At 38.5% G+C, this 17,895-nt stretch overlaps 1 protein-coding gene across 3 annotated transcripts in view; it reads right to left on the bottom strand.

Annotated features, from left to right (window-relative positions):
* The window catches only part of LOC131934455 (uncharacterized), a 71,523-nt gene that overhangs the window by 39,992 nt on the left and 13,636 nt on the right, over nt 1-17,895 (bottom strand). The window contains exon 1 of one of the 3 annotated variants that reach the window (XM_059290531.1): nt 4,080-4,184. The exons of the other annotated variants lie outside the window; for them this stretch is intronic. The gene's annotated coding sequence lies outside the window, so the exon portion shown is untranslated. Of the gene's footprint in view, nt 1-4,079; nt 4,185-17,895 lie in introns of those variants that run through there. 3 annotated transcript variants of the gene reach the window in all.

Below are 17,895 nucleotides of genomic sequence, written 5' to 3' on the forward strand. Positions count from 1 at the left end.
GCCGAAATGGTTTGTCAAAGTCTGCGTATCCTAATATCGGCGCCTCTGTCAAAGCCTTTTTCAGTAGCTTAAACGAGTTCAGGCATTCCTCAGTCCATAATTCACCTATCAGTTGTGTTTTGCCTTTCTTTTTCTCCTTACTGTGTTTCTTTGTCATTTTGTTTACCAAGTCATGCAACGGTGCGGCAATTTTTGCAAAACCAGGTACAAATTTTCTATAATAGGAAGCAAAGCCCAAGAATGATCTGACCTCTACTGTGGTTGTTGGCTGTTTCCATTCTTTAACAGCTGCAATTTTATCTGGGTCAGTGGCGATGCCATCCGACGAAATCACATAACCCAAAAAACGTACCGATTTCAGACCGAAGCAGCATTTGCCTGGGTTCAGCTTTACTCCTATCTCCTTAAGACGGAGAAACACTTGTTCTAATCTTTCTAGATGGTCCTCCCAAGTTTTTGAGAAAACTAGTATATCATCCAAGTACACCAACATTATTTGAAATAGAAAGTCACTCATAGCACTCTGCATTACTCGCTGGAATGTAGCAGGCGCATTAGTTAGACCAAACGGCATACGGGTCCACTCGTACAGTCCTAGTGGAGAAATAAATGCAGTCTTAATCTTTCCTCTGGTGACATGTATCTCGAGGCCCAGGCCGCTTTGACCTCTTCACTGAACCTGTTGGTTAAAGTTGGATCACCGTCCCCGTAAAATTTGTTAATGTCGGACTCTCTGGGCAGGACCACAATATGGGTCTGCTTCTCGTCCAGAGTAGACATTCTAATTTTTATTCCTTGAGTAAAAAAAAAAAGACCTTTCCTACCGTGTATGTATGAAAAATTTTCCTCGTTCCTCAATTTTCACTGTTCCTGAATGTCCGAATTCACACACACACGAAACACAGTTATGAACTGGATCTAGGTTGATAATGGGTGCCTAAAGCGGCTGGTCTAGTTGAATCATCCTGCTCGACAACGCCAAATGTAACGAGTCTATTTGCTTGTAGTGCCAAATGTTAACGAGTGTATTTACTCATTCTACACAACATCGACCACAATATAGATACTCGAAGATGCAGGTTTACCATTGATCCTTTTATTACATGAATCAAAAGAAATGCTTCACAATAATAGAATGAATCAACTGACCCCCAACCGTCCTCACTAGTCTTCACATAACCGAATGCACATGTCTATCGTCCCTATTAACACAATACGTCTACAACGTTCAGTAACCAACTTGATACTGCCACACTTCTACTCCTTCTCAGCTCTCGCCTTCCTATATATCCCTTCGTATTCGTAATCGTATTCGTCCTCGTATTCGTCCTCGTAATCGATTCTAATCGTTGCATCAGAATATTAATTGCGCAGCTCTGTCGTACAGTCCGATTAATAAACCATCTGCACTGTTACGTCAGCCTGTGAACTGCGCAGCGGCTTTGTCATCGTTATCAGCCCAACATCTGCACTATTGCATCAGACTGTAATACGTTGTTAACCATAGTATGGTAACTACCCTAGTTACATATATATATATATATAGGATATGATTATTAACATCAAGTTATATCTATCTATATATATAATTCTATTCTGGGATTTGTTAGAAAACAAGCTGCAAGCGCCTCCTTGCAGTCCCTTCTCTTTCTCTCAATCACTATCACTACCACCCCACCTCACCCCCACAATGTCTGGTGAGCTGTGGTCACGCTGTTTACATTTTACAATCATAGAGACGGGTTTGGTGACGGATATTAGGGGCAGTAATTTAGTTTGAAATGATTTTAAACTTAGAGGAGGTAACTAAGAGGAGGCTGCTTTCACGTGGGGGGGGGGAGGTTTTAGTGTTTTTAAGCAAATATTTTCAGTGGCAACATCGGTACTGTCGAATTCACAAATTATAAATTACTGAAAAGTAAAAAAAAAAACAACTAAATAGCGGCGTATGATACGCAGCGGGTCTGCTCGTCTATATATATAATTCTCTTCTGGGATCAGTTAGAAAACAAGCTGCAAGCGCGCCTTTGCAGTCCCCTCTCTTCCTCTCTATCACTATCACTACCACCCCCACCCCCACATGATCTGGTGAGCGGTGTTCACTCTGTTTATATTTTACAATCATAGAGACGGGTTTGGTGACGGCTATTAGGGGCAGATAATTGAGTTTGAAACGATTTTAAACTTAGAGGAGGTAACTAAGAGGAGGCTGCTTTCACGTGGGGGGGGGGGGAGGAGGTTTTAGTGTTTTTAAGCAAATATTTTCAATGGCAGCATTGGTACTGTTGAATTCACAAATTATAAATTACTGAAAAGTAGAAAAAAAAAACTAAATAGCGGCGTATGATCCGCAGCGGGTCGGCTCGTATTATATAACAAAACATTACATTATTATACAGCCTAGCTAATGGGGTGACCAATCGACGAAACTCAGGGAGGCTAATCGACGGAACAACCCCCACCACTATTCTCGACGGACATATTATCAGAAGCCATTTTGTCGGAGACGCTTTATTTGTTGTTTATTTTAACACGTTTTTCTTAACTCAGCTTCGCGTTTGTTTGTTTGTTTGTTGTTAAAATTGACATCGAAAATTAGCCCACTTCTGATTGCTCTAGAGACCTGAAATTTGGCATGCATGCTACTTTCGCCTAACAATTTCAGATGCAATCATAAAAACTAGCAATTAGCGACCGTAATTAGCTTAATTTAATTACGCCCCAAGGACCATAAAATTGAGGACATGATTTCTAAAGATACCGACAAGACTTGAGGCCTATTGACACAGTTACTTCGGCCCCAATCGATGTGAGCGCGCTGGCCGTGATCGTATAGTGGTTAGTACTTCGCGTTGTGGCCGCGACAACCAGGTTCGAATCCTGGTCGCTCAAGATTTTTAGTCCGTGTATTTATAAACACTTAGTCAAGTCATACTTAATCAAGTCATTGGATAAAGTAGAAAATAAACTATATAAAAAACTTTTTTTTAAAAACCACGTTTTTCATGTGTAGCAACGGACTAAAAAGGAGAAAATAAAATACTTAAAAAAAACTTTTTAAAAAACCACGTTTTTCTTGTGGACTAAAAAGTAGAAAATAACTATTTACATACATTTGATGACAAAAAACGTGGGTCGGGCAGATGGGTCGGGAAATTTGATGGTGAACGTGCCCACGTTTTTTGTCATCAAATGTATGTAAATAGTTATTTTCTACTTTTTAGTCCACAAGAAAAACGTGGTTTTTTAAAAAGTTTTTTTTTAAGTATTTTATTGTCGGACTTTTCTTAATCACCGTGCCATGGTTTCATTTTGTCGGTAATCGATCCTGCGATACCTTTTTTCTGTAATCGATCCTGCACCTTTTGACGTTAGAAAATGAGTCGTTATAGTTTTAGAGACTATGTGTCGATTTAAAAAAACAAAACAACTTATAACATACAAAAATGACAACTGTTCACATGTTTACTGCCTTGGAAAAAAAAAAAAATTCACATCCGTTTATTCAGCTGATATTGAATAGAAGAAATTTAAGTTAATAAAGGTTCCTTCTGTACAACACCGATATTCCTACAGCACAAACAGTAAACAAACCAAAAAAGGGGGGAGTAATCTAATTTCAGTTGTTGTTGAGTCGAGTTCAAACAATTCGTGAACTTGTTTTTTTTAGGCACGCTGAGAGAAAAAGTGGCTTTAGGGGAAAAACATTCGCTGTTCTTGTAATAGGAGCTCGAAGCATCTAAATAATAATATCATTGTTATTAGTGAGTAGAGATCACACACCATATTATTATTGATATAGCCTTCACGTATAAGGCACTTGTTAATGCGGTCGCAGGGGAGATCATTCTCAAACTTAGAAAGGGGAGGCGACAACAAACAGATTAAAAACGTAGATAGTAAATAGTAAAACTTACGGGTGATAAATATACGGATTTAGATTATTTAATTAAAAGAAACTCTAGATGACACTGCGCTAATTAAAATCATGTTTACTATTGTTATATTAGTCTCGAATTACATAAAAAATTTAAAAAACGATTTTTTATTTGATAAATTAAATTGGAAAAGATAAATACCTCGTTAAATGGTTTAGTTCCAGTAATAATATCCTCTGTTATCGGTGGTCCTGGTTAGATAACGAACACAGTGCGTCCGTTTTCTAACACACACAACAGACTCTTGGCCCCTGGCTATTTTTAGATTGACGAAGACGAATCATGTGACACGTTAGACGCAACTTGACGGGCGAGAAGGGAGTAATAGCACGGGGGGGGGGGGTGTTAGGAGGGGGAGGGAGAGGGGGAAATAAGCGAGAGAAGGGGAAGGGTGAGGGAAGGCAAGAGAAGAGAAGGGTAAGAATAACGGACGGAGAGGAAGGGAAGGATGTTGAATGTAAGATGAGAGAGAAAGAGGGATGTTTGAAGGAGGCGAGTAAAGGAGAGATGATGGCATGATGAGAGTAAGGAGGTGAGAGAGGAGAGAGGGAGAGAGAAAGAGAGAGGAGAGACCGAGACAGAGTTGCAAGGATTGGTGAGATAGGGAGAGGAATGGGAATGATGAGGGGGGGGGGGGGGTGAGGAGGGTGGAGAAAGAGATGTAAGTGTAAGAGACGAGGAAAATAGGGAGAATGAAGACCAGCGATGTAGGCAAAAGATGGGATATGGGAGTGGATAATGAAGGCAGGTGGAGGGGGGGGGGGGTGAAAACTGAAGTGGGGTGGGGTTGGGGGGTGGGGTGGTATCTAATGTAGGTGTGAGGAGGTTTTTATAGCGCATCGTTAACACATGCCACACGGCGTATTAACGTATTTATTAATTAATTTATTTTTTTATTCCACCAGGCAGGTCACAGTGTCAGCAAGGTCACACCGATGAGATAAGACTTTACCGTTTTTATCACACAAAAAACTTCAGGACTCAACAGACTATTCTTACGTCAAATATTGATTGCGTTCGTCTGGTGTTTTTTCCGTTGTGTTAATGCATAGGCAATAGATTTTTTTAGTGAAATAGGATGGTAGGACGGTAGGGGGGGGGGGGGACGTTTCAGTAATTATATGACAGCGAACCATGTCAATTGCAATCTAGGAATACAAGCACGTTGGTCCAAGTGTGCACTTAAGTTGGGCAAACTTAGCACAGCACACTCGTTGGTGTGTGGAGAAACTTATCGTTTTGGTGAACTTGTCATTGTAATCAGTGGTTAAACTTGCCATTGTAATATGTGGCTAAACTTGTCATTGTAATCTGTGGCTAAACTTGTCATTGTAATCTGTGGCTAAACTTGTCATTGTAATATGTGGCTAAACTTGCCACTCTAATCTGTGGCTAAACTTGTCATTGTAATCTGTGGCTAAACTTGCCAATGTAATCTGTGGCTAAACTTGCCATTGTAATCTGAGGCTAAACTTGTCATTGTAATCTGTGGCTAAACTTGTCATTGTAATCTGTAGCTAAACTTGTCATTGTAACCTGTGGCTAAACTTGTCATTGTAATCTGTGGCTAAACTTGTCATTGTAATCTGTAGCTAAACTTGTCATTGTAATCTGTGGCTAAACTTGTCATTGTAATCTGTGGCTAAACTTGTCATTGTAATCTGTAGCTAAACTTGTCATTGTAATCTGTGGCTAAACTTGCCGTTTTAATGGTTATATTTTGTTCGCTCTGGTCTCTGGGGATCGCTCGGTTTTTTGTTTTCGAAATTATTAACGTCTATCAGCGCCTGTACGGTGTAGACATTAATTTCATTTTTTTAAACACATATGTTAGGCAAACAGTAGAACGAAACCATAAAAGCCATAAAGAGTACTTCATAAAATATAAAATTGCTTTATTTTGCCTCGGGTCGGTAGTTTAACTCCTCTAATGGCTAATTAAACTACTAATTTAATTCTACCTCGAGTCGTATTATGGCCTTCAAAGTTATAAATTTTTCTGGCCAAAGCCTACGGCTGCCTCTTCATAGGGCGACGTGTAGGTCGGTAAAGAGATGTCATGTTCATGTTTGCCTGTCGTCCCTACTGGGACATAGGCCGCTGACAAGAGCTTTCCAGACGTCTCTGTCCAGGGCTAGTCTCTCCAACTGTCCCCAGGTGTATCCAATCTTCTTGGTGTCTTCTTCCAGGTCACGTCTCCAGGTCTTTCTTGGTCTGCCTCTCTTCCTCCTGCCTTGTGGATTCCAGGTGAGGGCCTGTCTTGTTATGCTGGATACAGGCTTCCTGAGTGTGTGGCCAATCCATTTCCATTTTCTCTGGAGGATCTCTACTTCCACTGGCAGTTGATTTGTCCGTTGCCATAGAACATCATTTCTGATGGTTTTAGGCCAGCGAATTCGCAGGATCTTTCTGAGACATGCATTTATAAATGATTGTATTTTCTTCTTATTTATAGCAGTTATTCTCCATGTCTCGGCTCCATAGAGTAAAACAGGTTTTACTAGTGTGTTGAAGATCCGGATTTTTATTCTAAGGGTTAAATCTCCCGAACCCCAAACATTTTTTAGTTGGTTGAAGACTGCTCTTGCCTTACCCGTCCTTATTTTTATGTCTGCTTCTGTCCCACCCTGCTTATCAACAATACTTCCAAGGTAGGTGAATCTATCCACTTCTTCTAGGGCTTCTTCTGCCAGTGTTATAGGGTTGTTGTTTGATGCATTGACTTTGAGAACTTTACTTTTCCCTCTGTGGATGTTCAGACCCAGGCTTGTAGAAAAATTTGCAACCCTGTTGGTTTTATCCTGCATTTGCTGTTGTGTGTGAGAAAGGAGGGCCAGGTCGTCAGCAAAGTCCAGGTCATCCAGCTGAACCAGTGAAACAATGAGCCACTTGAGCTCACATATCGAGTTTCAGTACTACACATGGGACATAGCCGTTACTGTCAACCATCAAGAAACAGATGGGTACAATACACAGTTTAATGTACGGTTCAATATCCAGTATAATTGTCAGTCAAATGCCCATTGAAATCTCTCGTATAATGCCCAATTATTATATTATCCTAAAAAATCCGTCATACCATATCCTATGGGACGGGTCCAACTTTAGGTCAAAGGTCGATTGCACTACCCATTGATATATAGGGAAAAAACTTATTTATAGGCCATATATATATATATATATATATATATATATATATATATATATATATATATATATATATATATATATATATATATATATAATTGTTAAGGTAGAGGTTTATGTGAAAATACTCTTGAGAATCATTTCGGTTTCGAAAAAGCTAGTGCCTTTGAAGTATGTCTACAGTAAACAAACTAAATTCAATTTCAATCGTCATATGTCGATAAGTGGATGCCATGCTACATGCCATACATACTTTATCAAATGTCACAAGTTACATATTATGTCTCGCATCTCCTATGTCGTGTGCCATGTGACTTAGAAATCGGTGGGGCTGTACTGGGCCTAGTCTGAGCTTTCAACTTTCAACCAACCGTAAGCGTCAGTCGACGATCTTGCCTGCGACCTACTTATTACTGTTATTAAGCCTGGAGTATCACACTTCAAGGACACGACCGGCTCTGACACCTAGAGGACATATTATCTTGTCCGTCTCCATATCTAATTATGTCCCTTGCTTCAGTGGTTCTAATTAGTTTTTTTTGTCTCGATATCTAATTATGTCCCTTGCTTCAGTGGTTCTAATTAGTTTTGTTTCTCCATATCTAATTATGTCCCTTGCTTCAGTGGTTCTAATTAGTTTTTTTTCTCCATATCTAATTATGTCCCTTGCTTCAGTGGTTCTAATTAGTTTTTTTTCTCCATATCTAATTATGTCCCTTGCTTCAGTGGTTCTAATTAGTTTTTTTTCTCCATATCTAATTATGTCCCTTGCTTCAGTGGTTCTAATTAGTTTTTTTTCTCCATATCTAATTATGTCCCTTGCTTCAGTGGTTCTAATTAGTTTTTTTTGTCTCCATATCTAATTATGTCCCTTGCTTCAGTGGTTCTAATTAGTTTTTTTTTATCTCCATATCTAATTATGTCCCTTGCTTCAGTGGTTCTAATTAGATTTTTTTGTCTCCATATCTAATTATGTCCCTTGCTTCAGTGGTTCTAATTAGTTTTTTTTTGTCTCCATATCTAATTATGTCCCTTGCTTCAGTGGTTCTTATTAGATTTTTTTGTCTCCATATCTAATTATGTCCCTTGCTTCAGTGGTTCTAATTAGTTTTTTTTTGTCTCCATATCTAATTATGTCCCTTGCTTCAGTGGTTCTAATTAGTTTTTTTTTGTCTCCATATCTAATTATGTCCCTTGCTTCAGTCGTTCTAATTAGTGTTTTTTTATCTCCATATCTAATTATGTCCCTTGCTTCAGTGGTTCTAATTAGATTTTTTTGTCTCCATATCTAATTATGTCCCTTGCTTCAGTGGTTCTAATTAGTTTTTTTTTGTCTCCATATCTAATTATGTCCCTTGCTTCAGTGGTTCTAATTAGATTTTTTTGTCTCCATATCTAATTATGTCCCTTGCTTCAGTGGTTCTAATTAGATTTTTTTGTCTCCATATCTAATTATGTCCCTTGCTTCAGTGGTTCTAATTAGTTTTTTTTTGTCTCCATATCTAATTATGTCCCTTGCTTCAGTGGTTCTAATTAGATTTTTTTGTCTCCATATCTAATTATGTCCCTTGCTTCAGTGGTTCTAATTAGATTTTTTTGTCTCCATATCTAATTATGTCCCTTGCTTCAGTGGTTCTAATTAGTTTTTTTGTCTCCATATCTAATTATGTCCCTTGCTTCAGTGGTTCTAATTAGATTTTTTTGTCGCCATATCTAATTATGTCCCTTGCTTCAGTGGTTCTAATTAGTTTTTTTTTGTCTCCATATCTAATTATGTCCCTTGCTTCAGTGGTTCTAATTAGTTTTTTTTTTGTCTCCATATCTAATTATGTCCCTTGCTTCAGTGGTTCTAATTAGTTTTTTTTTGTCTCCATATCTAATTATGTCCCTTGCTTCAGTGGTTCTAATTAGTTGTTTTTTCCGCGCAACGCAGGTTTTGATGAAGCACTGGAGCGGTCTATAGATTCCTTACAGAGAGGCAATTCCAGAGTTTATTGATGCCAGAAAAGTTCTGTTCACATTTTAAAACCGATATCATGAGTGTATATATCTACAAATACAAATAAATAGTATATAGATCTACATCTAAACGGACGGAGTGGTCTAGCGGTAGAGAGCTGGACTGCTAACCCGTAAGTCTCGAGTTCGAATCTGGGTTCAAGTCAGTAGAGCATCCCTGAGTCCACCCAACTCTGATGGGTACTTGACTCACGTTAGGGAAAGTAAAGGCGGCTGGGCATAGTGCTGATTACACTATCTCTTCATATGTGAACTCTACTTCACTTGCCCCAAAGACCGTCAGGTTTGAAAGGGAAACTACTTTACTTAAATCTAAACGTATTTTAAATGTTCGAAATCGATAAAGGGACGATTTGTAGTCGGGATAAACTATCATTTTCATTCAAGTGGTTTTTTTTTGTTTAGATTTCCATTCAAGGTTTGATTCCAGACCTGTGGTTTATGATTACTTCAACAATTATTATCATCATCTTTTCCCGTTCGTATCCAAGATGCGACAGATGAAGTAGAGTTCATCTGTTTCAATGCCATTGGCTCGTGATGTATAATTTGGTCAACGCTACGCCCAGCCATAGTTGTTACCCAAACGTGAGACAGGTACCCATCAGAGCTGGGTCAACTCAGGGGGGGGGGGGTCCTACAGACTCGAACCTGGGATCCAAACTCGAGACTTTCGGGTTAGCAATCGTACGCCCTACGATCCGACCACACCGTCCCCTAACATACTATAACTATACACATATGGATGTAATTCCGGTGTTCCATCAAGCAGTGTATCTAAACGTTGAGTGGCCTGACCAAAGGATCCGAACCGCCGAGCCTCCACTCTCAAGTTGATCTTCTTTAACAACAAAACATTGAACTCCTCAGAGTCAAATAGCAGTAATATTTAATCTAGGTAAAGTAATAATCCGGGTTCAAGTCAGTAGACCGTCCCTGAGTCCACCCAACTCTGATGGGTACCTAACTCACGTTAGGGAAAGTAAAGGCGGCTGGGCATAGTACTGACCACACTATCTCTTCATATGCCGCGGTCACAAAAACAAGTGAACTCTACTTCACTTGCCCCATAGACTGCCAGGTTTGAAAAGGGGACTTTACTTTACTTTTACCTTTTTAAAGTAACAATAGAAACAGTTATACATACTATAGGCTTATTAACTAATCAGTACTAGACCTAATTACCAAACAAATTTATGTTAGTTTAGGCTTGAGGGTAGGTTTTAAAATATATCTTTCAATACGATGCAGGTAGATCTCATATTGTGAGGTATTGACGGTACACGATAGAATAAAGTATCAGATAATGCTTGCATTATTTCTAAGTAATAAATGCTTGATGTATGCCAGCTACATGCTTGCAATATGCCTGCAGTAAGCCAACAATATACCTGCAGTACACCAGCTACATGCCTGTTACATGCCTGCAATAAATCTACTGCTATATGCCCGCAGTAATTCTACTAAATGCCTACAATATGCCTACAGTAAGCCTTCAGCACGCCAGCTACATACCTGCAATATGCCTTCTACATGCCTGTTACATGCCTACATTAAACCTACTTCTATATGCCTGCTAAATGCTCACAGTACGCCTGTAATAAGCCTGTAATATGCCTAATATATGCCTGCTATATGCCTGCTATACGTCTTCTATATGCTTGCTTTATGCCTGCTATATGCCTGCTATATGCCTGCTTTATGCTTACAGTATGCCTGCTATATACCTGCTATATGCCTGTTTATGCTTACAGTATGCCTGCTATATGCCTGCTATATGCCTGCTATACGCCTGCTATATGCCTGCTTTATGCTTACAGTATGCCTGCTATATGCCTGCTATATGCCTGCTTTATGCTTACAGTATGCCTGCTATATGCCTGCTATATGCCCACGGTAAGCCTACCACATGCCTGCAATATGCCTGCTAAACATCTGCTTCAAGCTTGATTAAGCCGGATATATACCTCCTCTATCGACACCCTGCCCCATGGCTGTCGTGTGTTTTCTCGTTAAAAGTTCACAGAAGGACCGACGTTTGATTGATTGATAAAAAAACACAACTGGCGTCTGCAGGTTGACATAAATTCGTCGTGTCGTCTGCTGGATGCAGGTGCGTGTCCTTGTGGTGGGGGGGGGGGGGGGGGGGGGGGGGGGGGAACAGGTCACACGCAGGGGGTGTTCTATTAGCATCGTCAGTAGGTCACATAATCGTATATAACACACTAGTGACGTGGTCGGGATTTTGTCATGGGTGGGGTAAATTTCCTGATATGTATTTAGGCGTGTACACACACACAAACACACTTATATTTAAATATATATTTATTTATAATATATATATATATATATATATATATATATATATATATATATATATATATATATATATATATATATACATATATATAAATATATTAATATATTTATATATGTATATATGTCTATGTATATACGCCTATGTATATAATTATATATATATATATATATAACAATATATATATAAATATACAACTGCATTTAGATATACATAACATTATATATAAGTATATAATTATATCACTATATATATATATATAGTGATATAATTATATACTTATATATATATATATATATATATATATATATATATATATATATATATATATATATATATATATATATATATATAATTTAGTTCGTAGGGTGAAGCAAAGAATTGATGGTTCCTAGACAATAAATACATCATGAGGGTTTTTGTCTATTTGTCCCTATATAAGTTGACAACAGGTAAGGTGGTGATCTAGTAACATTATAAAATGGCTATTTGTTAGGTAACATTCCTAGTTCACGAGCATTCTATTTTTTATTTATTTACCTTTAAGCGGGATTTAGGATTATATTTCGACAGGTTTTCAATCAGGCTGTATCCTGCAAGCACCATGCAGAGATTCAATTAGGGTTGTAATTAGCTTTGGGCTTAATGTGACAGGTGTAGATTAGTGTCAGACAACACCGATTTTGATTTTCTGTAGCTCAGAAAATTCTGCGGTAAAGGTTGGAGACTGTTGTCTTTAAATAGTTAACTTGTAGCTTTTTGTTAACTTTTTGTTTAACGTAAACTTAAAGATGTAAAGAGGGTTAAATTTGCTAACTTTTAGCAAATTGTTAACTTTTAGTTTAACGTAAAGATTTAAAGAGGTTTAAATTTGTTATCTTTTGACAAAAGTGTTAACTTTTAACTAAACGCGAAGATTGTGCAATGTTTGATTCTATCATCTACAGTGTTACCAATAAGAAAAAAAAAATTTTTCTAGTAAATATGAAACAATATGTTTTACTCTATTATGGTATAATTCCGATAATTTAAAAAAAAATTGTATGGATTCGTTGCGCCGAATAACGTTATCGATTTTGAGAACGAGGGGATGGGAGTGTGTGTTGGGTGGGGGGGGGGGGGGGGGGTTGTGGGGATGCACTAGCGTCGGCCTTTTCAAACGACCATATACAATGTGGAAGGTTACCGACCGTAAACGTCAAATATTTTTAGATTTACAATATGTGCACAATCCATAACGCTTTTAAATCTTTCTAACCGGAGACTTTAAAATGAAATTTTATCTTTGTTTATTTGGGTTTTAGGACGTAAGTTTTAGGTATAAATTCCGCTTATGTTTAAGGATTTATGTTGCTGTTTTTTTTAATTGGGTGTAAAGAGCGTTAGAATTTTAGTTGGTATGCACGTGATTCTGTGGGCGTAGTGGTATATGCTTTAAAGTTTAGTTTTAGTTTCGATGTATGCTTGGACACAAGTTTACAATTAACTTTATATTCATTTAATGGCTTGTGATTTGGTCTGGCTACAGTTGATGTTGAATGCTAGTTTTAATTTTTAGGTTTCAGTCGTAGGCTTTATGTTTTATAATGCAAGGTTTCATCATCAAATTTTAAAAAAAAACCTTTTACATGTTTATGTGTCTCCTAGTATTGTACGCACATACACACACAGAGACACATACACACACACACACGCACTTTTACATGTCTATGTGTCTCCTAGTATTGTGCTTACGTACGTATAAACACACACAGAGACGCATGAACACACACACACACACGCACACACGCACAAACACACACACACACATATTTGTAATTTTAAATAGTTTACATGAAGCGACACGACCACACTATCTCCAACTGCTATAGAATAACGAGAAACAGTTTCTTTTTGCAAGTCCAAAAACTATGTATGATTTTTTATTGAAAGCTTATCTCCGTTAAAAAACAAAAGTCACGTCACTTGAAACCGCCCTACATACTTTATCTTGTGTACATAACGTCGGTGCAGCCTACGTTTATATTTATAATGGGATTAAAATTATTCGGAGAGAGAAGTAGATTAGAAAATGCGAATGGTTGTTTTCACTGTAGCTATATCAGTGTTTTTATGGCGAAAACTCAGGTGTTGGACTACTAGCCTGAATGTCTCTAGTTCGGATCTCGTTGGGAACTTGTGACTGTAGGAAGTCCTTGAGTCCACTCAGCTCTGATCGATACCTGACCATTGTTTGGGAAACTAAGGCGCCTGGGTATAGTGCTGAGGTCATTGAAAAAGATGAACTCTACTTTATCTGCCACATGTTAATTTGGCACGAACGAGATAATGTGATGGTAATGATTTTATCGAGGAAAGGGGAGGGGGGCTATTCACACATCTACCACTCCCACCATGAACAAAATAGAATTTATAAAGAAAATGTAAAATGTATACTTTTCGTCCGTCCCCCGAAAATTTTAGTCCGACTCCACCCCCATCTAAATTTTCTAGTGCCCCCTCCCCCATGAGAAAAATATTTGAAAGAAACACTGACAACGACATGTTTTCCTTTATAAACTAACACTCAGATATACAAGAGTCAGTCGGAGTTTCGATATGCGAGCGGAAGTTCGGTAAGCTAACGGAAGTTTTATACGGCCGGAAATTCGATAGACTAACAAAAGTTGGATAAACGAACAGTGGCTCGATATATGGGCTAAAGTTCGATATACAAAAGTTTGATATACAGAGGTTCGATATACAGAGGTTCGATATACAGAGGTTCGATATACAAAGGTTCGACATACAGAGGTTCGATATACAGAGGTTCGAAATACGACCTCCAGACAAGTCGTGTCGTAAATTACGAGGCAAATTATCGCCAATCATCTGACCTATGGTTTCGACCGGTGAGCGACATATGTCTCTTCAAATGGCAGCCGGTTCAATAAAGTCCAATCTATGCGTTCATTCAGCCAGAAGTGAATTGCAGTGATCGCCCCTGTTGTTAGGTGAATATTGGCATGGGAGAGAATTCTCAACTGCAGTGTCAGAATTTGTGAGTGTGTTATGGAGGGGTGGAGCGGTGGTGGGGGGGGGGTCTTTTGTGTGTTTAGTCTGATATAAAGAATACAAATAAAAATGCAGTTAAAAGTTCACGCGGAAGTAAATTAGTACTGCAGTGTTGCTTTTATAAAACCTCTTTATAAAAAACGAAATAAACTGTAAAAAAATCTTACAAAAAGCAGCACAGTATTAATAAGGCAAATATAAAACAATTTGGCCAATACTGCATAGACAAGAACATTGGAAAAAATGTAAAAAATACTATGTTACATGTACTTCTGTAAAGCCATTTCTTTCATTTGAAAAAAAAATAATCTTTTCAAATGTTGTGACTAAATTGTAAAAGTTGTAAAAGTTTTCTGATCTACCTGTAAGAATTTTGTTCTAATGATATAGCTAAATCGCATACGACTCACGTGACTTAGGATTAAGTTAATTTATAGTCTCGTTATGTTAAGCTTAAAAACGCTTACAGGCTGTGTGCGCCTAATCTTTTGACAGGTACAACAATGACTAGTTTACTCTCCTCTGTGTACTATGTACTCAAAGCCTTCTGATAGGGCGGTACATTTTCACGGTTCACGTATCTAACAAGTGGGGTATCTTTAAACAAACTTGTACTTTGAACTTTTCAGTTTCGTCATGTTGATATAAGTTTTAAAAGATGGTTGGTTGAAGAATTGTAGTATGCGAAGTTTCTTTAAAATAATTTCTCTAATACTTGAGTTGGTATTCAGGGCACAAATATGTTCTTATGTGTATGTTCGTTGGTACTGCCGGACCCACGAGGGTGGGTTGTGGGTGTGTGGGTGGGTAATTTAGGATGTTCAAAATCCGTACATAATTAAAAAAATTAAAATGAAAAAAAAAGAATTAAAAAAACTAAAAATAAAATTCGATTCAAAATAAAAAATTTGAACTTTTATTCGTAGCTCTTTTAATTTATTGTGATATTTTTAAAAAGTACTATAGATAAGCTTTATGTATCTTTATTCTGCAGTCACTAACAGGCGACATGGCGTCAAAAAATCAATATAAACTACAAAAACTGTAGTGTGGAAAATCAGCAAACATTCAATCGATACCGTGACTTATCAAGCTAATATTTTTTTTAGCCGAAATAGCTGACTTCTAGGGCGTTGCTGTGATCTTAGTAGACAGGAATTTAAGTCACTAAGTGATTTGAGTATCATACTTACAGTGCTGTAAGTTCCTAGGCCGGAGTTAACCCAGAGTTATGTGAGGGGTGCCGTTAAAATAGCACAGGGTAACACTCTGGAATATCGGCTATACCTAGATAAGAAATCTATAACTTGCCGCTGATTAGAACTTGAGTTATTGAAATGTAAACAAAGGCGGCTTCACATTGTTGGATCTTTGTCGGGGCGCAGGTTTGTACACACTACCGCCCAGACGCCCCAGAGTGTTCAGTGTGAAAACATTGAGTGTACGTTAATCATACTCCTCATGGGTGAGGTGGAACACCCCCCTTGCCGCCGCCCTGGTGTCTTGAGCGTTGCGTGAAGCTCTTACGTTACTACAGGGCGCCTAGTGCCGCCCTTTTTTTCGTTTTGGTCACCGACTGCAGTAGCCACCTAATCCTTACTGTATGGCGCTCTTTAAAACGAATGTAGGCGCCATAGTGTTAATGGAGAGACCGGGGCGCTCTGCGTCACTCGTCGTAGGACACTATTTTTAAAAATAGTTTAACCTTTTAAAAGTCATCTAAGTTGGCAGAAGAAAGTCTTTCGATTTTTTCCATGAAACTAGTAGCCTACACAGTCCTTAATTGGCCGAAAGCATTAACCAATAATTTTGTATTTTGTGATAGTGTGTTAAAATTACATTATATATATAATGACACACAACCTATTCATTTTAGCTAGTGTGGCACTGAGACATAATTATATATATATATATATATATATATATATATATATATATATATATATATATATATATTATGTAACAAAGAATCAAAAAGAATTTCATAGTGCGCGGGATGAAAACATATTTTCGTGCACTATTTTGAGAGATAACTTAGTTTTCCACACCGGCGCTGATAAAGGCCCTCTATGATTATAAATCAATGTTTAAATTAGGCCATAATCTTGCACTTGGCCTGTTTTGATAAATTAATTCTACCTTATCAAAGCTAGACATTTTAAAAATCCCAAGCTTTTTGCTCGACTTTAGTACTAAAACTATGCCGTAGTCCTAACTATAAATCTCATCTAACGCCTCAGCTGTTGGGTATAGGTTATGCTTCAAAGCAGAAAGTCAGTAGATTTGACAAGTAGGTAAGTAGATTTAACAAGCAGACAGCCATAAACTGAGCTAAACCATTGTCATAAAACTCGAATGTTGGTTGTCCCGAAACAATAACATCAGTGTAGGAGAAACAGAAACGTCTTCTAAGACTTTCAAAGTCACATGACCAGACCAATCACGTACACACGTATGACCAGCCCAACCACGTACACTAACCATTGAACCACACCAATCACGTACACTGACCAGTGAACAGCCCAATCACGTACACTGACCAGTGAATTTCCCAATCACTTACACTGACCAGTGAACAGACCAATCACTTACACTGACCAGTGAACAGACCAATCACGCACACTGACCAGTAAACAGACCAATCACGTACACTGACCAGTGAACAGACCAATCACGTACACTGACCAGTGAACAGACCAATCACGTACACTGATCAGTGAACAGCCCAATCACATACACTGACCAGTGAACAGACCAATCACGTACACTGATCAGTGAACAGACCAATCACGTACACAAGTATGACCACACCAATCACGTACACTGACCAGTGAACAGCCCAATCACGTACACTGACCAGTAAACAGCCCAACCACGTACACTGATCAGTGAACAGCCCAACCACGTACACTGACCATTGAACCACCCAATCACGTACACTGACCAGTGAACCACTCAACCACGTACACTGACCAGTAAACAGCCCAACCACGTACACTGACCATTGAACCACCCAATCACGTACACTGACCAGTGAACAGACCAATCACGTACACTTACCAGTGAACAGACCAATCACGTACACTGACCAGTGAACAGACCAATCACGTACGCTGACCAGTAAACAGCCCAATCACGTACGCTGACCAGTAAACAGACCAATCACGTACGCTGACCATTGAACCACCCAATCACGTACACTGACCAGTGAACAGACCAATCACGTACACTTACCAGTGAACAGACCAATCACGTACACTGACCAGTGAACAGACCAATCACGTACACTGACCAGTGAACAGCCCAACCACGTACACTGATCAGTGAACAGCCCAACCACGTACACTGACCATTGAACCACCCAATCACGTACACTGACCAGTGAACAGACCAATCACGTACACTGACCAGTAAACAGCC

Source organism: Physella acuta, unplaced genomic scaffold (genome assembly GCF_028476545.2).
Source record: "Physella acuta isolate Inbredline_101_S28 unplaced genomic scaffold, ASM2847654v3 ptg000109l, whole genome shotgun sequence".
In the NCBI taxonomy this organism is placed as follows: Eukaryota; Metazoa; Mollusca; class Gastropoda; family Physidae; genus Physella; species Physella acuta.